Raw genomic sequence first — 7,109 nt, 5'->3', positions numbered from 1 at the left:
TGAATCATCGTTAAGAACTTCTTTACCTGCTTCTGTCCCTTGAATGTTACTATTCTTTCGTCTGGCGTTTTCACCATTACTTTCTTATTTCGACAATATATCTGAGCATCATGCTTAGATAACCAATCCATCCCAAATATAACGTCAAATTCTCCTAACTTAAACGGTATCAAATCTACACAAAACTTACTACCAGAAATCTCAATCTCACAATTCCCACAAACTTGGTTAACAGTTACACGTTCTTGATTTGCTAATTCCACAGTCATTATTTCATTTAAATACCCAACTGGACAATTTAACTTACTAACAAAATCTTGTGAAACAAACGATCGAGTTGCTCCCGAATCTATTAACACTTTGGCATATAAAGAATTCACATTAAGCGTACCTGCCACGACATCCGTATCCTGGATCGCATCCTTTACCGACATGTCAAAAACTCTAGCCCTCGGAGTCTCATTCATTGTTGGGGTAGATCCCATAATCCTTAATGCATTACTGACTGGGGCTGGTGTCTTGCAATCCTTGGCTATATGTCCTGGCTTCCCACATTTAAAGCATGTAAATCCAATGGCTGGAACATTCACTACTGGATTCCGGATAGGCTGATCCTTATTTGCTGGCTCTCTTGCTGGCTGATTTCGGCACTCCCTCGAGTAGTGCCCTTTCTGGTTGCATTTAAAACATACCACATTCAACTTGTTACAAACTCCTCCATGCTTCTTTCCACATACTTGACAATTTGGAAAAGTTAATCTCAATTGATTCGGCTGATTCACATTAGCTGGACGATTGCCCTGGCCTCCGTCTCCTGCATTTTGTCTCCTGAAATTAAAATTTCTCCCTGGCTGAAACTTGCCCTTCTTAAAATTTGGAAACTTCCCTGTTTGTGACTGATCCTCACTTCCCTCAACTTTCTTTTTCTTGCTTTCCTTTTCTTTCTGAAACATCTCACTCTCTGTATCTGCGATCATAGCTTTCTGTACAACCCCGGCATAGGTATCCAATTCAAAAATAGCTACCTTCCCTCTGATCCATGGCTTCAAGCCTTGCTGGATTCTCTTAGCTTCCTTTCTATCAGTATCAACATACGATGGCACATACCTTGAAAATTCCTCAAACTTCCCCTCATAATCTGTTACCGACATGTTCCCTTGCTTTAATTCTAAAAACTTCAGCTCCATTTGATCCTAAACAAACTGAGGAAAATACTTTTCTAAAAATAATTCCTTAAACCTTTCCCAAGTAATAACATCTGTGCTTTCCAATGTCTTCACCATCTCCCACCAATAGGTGGCCTCATTCTTCAGATAGTAACTTGCAAATTCAACCTTCTGCTCCTCTTTCACTTTTACCAAGGCAAATGCCTTCTCTATTTCCTTTAACCACACATTTGCTTCAATTGGTTCTATGGAACCCATGAATTCTGGTGGGTTTACTGCCTGAAAAGTTTTGAAAGTTACCTGGGGATTGGTCTGTCTCTGCTGTTGTTGTGCCAGGTGAACTGTTTGTTGGGCCAAGATTTGAAGAATCTGGGCTATTGCTGGGTCCATGGGTCCTGGGTTCACATTCTGGTTTGTATCATCTTGGTTGTTATTGTTGTTGTTGTTGGTTTCTTCATTCTAGGTGTTGGTGCGGGTATTTCTTCTGGGAGGCATTTTCTGTAAAGAATCAATCAATTTATTTAGCTTTTGAATCAAATATTTGTATAAAAGAAAAGTTTTGTAAAACAGGAATATCTCTTTTTAAAAACAGTTGTAACTAAGTAAATTGCATGCTTCTTTACAGAATATAAACAGTTATGGAAAATAGGGTACATGGTATCACAGGGTATACTGGTGCAATAAATAAGGTAAAGTAAAACAGGTGCAATAAAGTAAATGACAGTGTTGGAAAGGAAAAAGGTACTGATATATATAGATCAAAAGTTTTAGGTAGTACAAGCGTAAAGACGCTTCGAAAGTAAAAGCAAAAAGGGTACAACAACCTACTCACTAGTCAGCATCGCTAGTTTATAAATATAACTCAAAAGTCTACTGATACACACTACACACTACTGTACATACTACATAATCATAACAACACTGCTCATCATCTCCATCTCAGAATCTCTAACTCAACTTCAAGGAAACTCTGGTCCTGCCAGCCTCTCAAAGTCCTCCATCACCTCAGTAGCCCAGCCCAGCAGTGCATCAGGGCCTCTGCCAGGTAGTGTGGCTCCATGTAACCTAGCCTCAAGAACCCTACGTGTCACATGAATCTCCTCTCGAAGCTCCCTCATACCACGATCAACATCTGTAGTCCTGATGATATGTTGTAACTCTCTAATCTGAGCCAACAAGGAATCACGCTCCAATAGAAGAGCCTCATACCAGTAATAAGGAACTGGGGGTAATGTAGACTGGAATGGGGCACTCGCTACTGAATGCCCAGTGGAATCTGAATCAGCTGGTGGGGGTCCTCTGACAGGTGGCCTCATGCCTGGAGGTGGAATAGCCTGCAATGGTATGGGCTGCAATACCGGTGGAGGTAGAATAGCCAATGCTGGTGGAATAACAGGACGTAGATCCGATGCTGGTGCTCCAACTGAAGGCTCTGAGTGATCAGCTGATACGGGAATAAAAGAGTCGGCCATCTCTGCTATCTAAAATCATATCGTAATATAAGAATCTCGTACCACGACGCAAACTATACTAATACCAGTTATACCATAACACTCAACCTCTCGACGTTCTATCATCCTATACCTTACTTCTAATCCTATCCCTCTACCCATTCCCGTCAACCTAGGCTTGTGTCAGTGACTTATAACCTATAGCTCTGATACCAAACCTGTGGTGCCCTCCAAACCCGGGTCAGAAGTTTGGGGTCCACACACACACCTTAATTATAACCTGCTTATAACAATAATAAAGATAATAATAATATATGCAGTGACCCTACTTACCAACCACCACGGACCGCAACAGGTTAAAGTATGCACACAAGCCAAACACACTAATATATTACAAACCGTTTAAAACCCAACTATTTCAAACTCAAACTAAGTATTAAACATTATTACAAACTTTTACAAACTTAAATTATCCCAAAAGAAGCCTACTAGCTCAGCTTTCTCAGCCTGAACCACTAGCTCTCGCGCTGAACTGGGGATCCTCGCTACCAACTGGTTCTTTTTTAACTGGAAAGAATATAAACAACATCGCACAAATGAGCTAACTAGCTCAGCAAGTCACAATGACAAAACTGAGAATAATGATCATCAGGTGAATATGATTATGATATCAAGTGAACAATGGATTATGATTTAGAATTGGATATTATACTTTTAATTTAAAAACCAAGGTTAGGCTGCTGATCAGTCACGCACTAACCCCGAGCAAGGCACACAACATTGCTCTAACTACTGGATCCAAGACACACATTGGCCTAACTTGACCATTATATGGGCTGACCACGAATCTGGTCCACAATTTTATAAAAACAATCCAATTCTAACATAATAACAGAATACGCAATAATAAACAAAACCGAAATCATTAACAACAATAAATGTTTAACAATGAAAGGGTTTTAATCCTTGTAAGGATCAATAAGGCAATTTAAAAGCTTGGATGCTGGGTAATGTAAGAATTGGATAACAACGGAATCAACATTTCAGGGTTTCAAAGATTTAGGCTTTCAAAGCATAGGATACAAGGATTGAATGTACAAGTAATTCAGTTCAGTGTTTGGGACTTTGTTTACATGTATTTGTGGAGTAATATCGTATACTTGAGATTTGTGTTTAGATATACAAAAATTAATGGTCTAGAAAGAATAAGGTTTATGGCTCAAGAACAATAACTGGAATCAGAGTTTAGGTTTCAGTGCTTCAAAGCACTTGCAATATCAATCTTACTATCAAATACTACAATATCTCGAAAAAGTTCAGAACACTTGCCTGATATTAGCTTACTATACTGCACTCGTTTTCAATCACAAGCGTCTTACTCTTCAACTATCTGTTTCCCTTTCCTACGTCTTGCCTCTTCTGCTCACATATCATAAGCATCTATCAATAATTTACTCATGGAATTCTATTCAACACATACTTCTATCTACCCTTCATTTTACCCAAATCCGATTAACGGATTGAAAGTTATGCAATAATCAAGTAAACACCGAATATATAGACCGATAGTCAATTAACAAGTCACATATAGCACATAATACATCACGTAATCAATGATATATTATTTATAAAGAAGTCTCGGGTCATAAATAGGCTTTCTGGTATTTAAAATGATTTTTAAAACATTTTTCGGAATTAAAACGGGTCGTTGGATCAATTTCGGTTAATAAACAGGGTTCGGTTGGCCAATTCTGGCTCTGAAATAATTTTAGAATAATTATCGAGCCTTGGAAATAATTTAGAATAATATTTTAAAGCTCGAAACTATTTTTCAGAATTTTTAAATCATTTTTAAATAATTAAATCTAATTAAATAATTAATTAAGATCAATTAATAATTAATTAAATTAATTAATCAATTAATCTTCGAATTAATTGACCAATTAATCAATTAGAAATTAACTGAAATTAATTAACTAATTAATTTAGATTTATTTGTGAATTAAAAATAATTTTCAGAATTAAAATAATAATTTTTTTAGAATTTTCAGAAATTAAAAATGAATTTTTATAATAAAAATAAATAGGAAATATGATTTTTAAACATTTTTAAAACCGAAATCCAATTTTTGCAAAGTCTGGAAACTACAGGGACCAAACTGCATCGTTTTCAAAACTATAGGTACTAAACTGTAATTTTCCAGGGGGTCGCTGAAAAACAGTCGGGGATGGCCGGAGAACACGTTCCAGGGATGCTCAGGCCACCATCACCTCCAGATCATATCTACACAACACCAGGAACACAACCATGCAATCAATTCATCCTAACAATCCCTGAGTTGGTCGGAATTTGGCCGTGAAATTTTCCAGTTTCCGGCGAACATCGGAAAATTTCAAAACACAACTCCCTTCTCTACAGACCTCGTTGGTTCATGAAACTTATACGACTAGATTACAAATTTCATAGAGAACACAACCCACTATAACACAACATCAATCTATCACAGAATAAGAAACCCCCAAATTTCAATTAAGAACATTAATACGGGTTATAAAACCTAATTTTAAAATTCGAAAATCAAACTCAAATTTGAACATGTTATTGAACTCCAAATCAGACGTATGACATATGAAAATCATCAGGAAAACAAGCTCTACAACATGCAATCAACAAATCATACAAACAATCATCCGAACAAAAATTCATATTTTTAATAAAATAAATTCGAAAATAAATAAATTTTTAGAAAAATAACCTTGATTTCTGCAGGTGTATGGATTACAGAATCTGGTAGAGCTCTTCAAGACCTTCAGATTGGTTACTCGAGCTTTCCAAACCGAATTCAATAACACCTCCAAATGCTTGTTTGATTCTTAGAACAGTTTTAGGAAATTAGGGTTTTTCTCTGAAAATTATATAATTATCTGTCTGCAAATGATTTTGATACGAAATAAAATACGGTAAAAGGCTATTTATAATTACGGAAAATTAGTATCCCGTTGGATCATTCTAGATTTAAAACGGTACGTTTATTTGTAAAAAACTGATCCAAACGGTATCAGTTTTCAGGATAATTATCCAAATCAGTACAATTTGTACTGCGGTCTTGGTCTCAGCGCCTGGTTACACGTATTACGAAGTGATAATTGTGATAGTTTAATAAAAAGCTCTCGTTTATCGAAAATACGGGTTTTCTTGATTTACCGAAACGAATATTGTATCAAAAATGTTGCGCCGGGACCCGCGCAGGACAAACCGTACGCCGGATCGAAAAAGTCGAAACATGGAATATGCTCGGAATATTACAATTAGGTTAGGAGGAGTTCTGGAAAGAGTTTCGGGTTCCAAAAACGTAACAACGGTTGACGTCGGTTGGTTCCCGTTTTTATAAAATAGATTTTAATTACCCGGAAAAAGATTTTAGAAATTTCATATGATTCTTATAAATCCATAAACCAACATAAAAATTATTAGGAAGATATGACAATTATCTATATTTTATTTTGGACATATAAAAATTAAAATACTCAATTAATATTATTTTTGAATATTCAAGTACAGATAACACTTAACAATTAGCTCACAGAATAGATACTGAACACACATAATAATTATATAATAGCAAAATAATTACACGATATATCCCGGATATTACATTGGAGGTGGAGAGAGAAAGGGTAGGGGTTAGGGGTAGGTCGATGAGAGAGAAGAGATAAAGAATGTGTTGGGTGGTAAAAAAACTGGGTGGTACAGATTAAAATAAAAATATAAAAATATTATAAAATGGAGGGCCGAGATTAGATCCCATATCTCATTTTAATTGGGATTCTTATTTGAGCAACTCCATATATATATATATATATATATTAAAAATAAAATAATAAATTAATGTATACAGTTATTGCTCTGATTAATTATTCTGATTAATTCCCGATTTATCAATTAACTGATAATCGGTATATCAACCGATTAGTTCCGATTTCGATTTTAAGCATATGTTAAGAAACTATTGGACTTCCTCTTGATGTAAGTTAGCATTGGTTGGTGCAGCCTATATTCGAGTTAGGTGGTAGATTGAGTTCGAGTCTTTCCTTTATGTGTTTTGGTAGTTTATTTTGTTTGTAGCTAGTGTCTGAATTTATTTTAGTTCCCTCCTACTATAATCGGGGGGTTTTAATCAATGGCCATTTAAAAAACAAAAAAAATTAATTATTGCTATTTTATCCTTTTGAAAGTTATACATGCAGATACATACACACAGATACACACACACATACACAAATACAAACAGACATACACACACACCCACACACACTTACACACATACATACACAGATACATGCTAATATATTCTTATTTGTCATCAATTTAAAATCGTATCCCAACACAATGGAATGATCAAATAGTATATTAAATTATATGAAATAAAAAATAAAAATAAACTATTTATACACATATGTACAATTTATACTTTCATATTAATAATTATGT

This window comes from Apium graveolens, chromosome 2 (assembly GCF_009905375.1).
Source record: "Apium graveolens cultivar Ventura chromosome 2, ASM990537v1, whole genome shotgun sequence".
NCBI classification, from domain to species: domain Eukaryota; kingdom Viridiplantae; phylum Streptophyta; class Magnoliopsida; order Apiales; family Apiaceae; genus Apium; species Apium graveolens.
The sequence above is the reverse complement of the archived record's forward strand: the minus strand, read 5'-3'. Positions refer to the sequence as shown.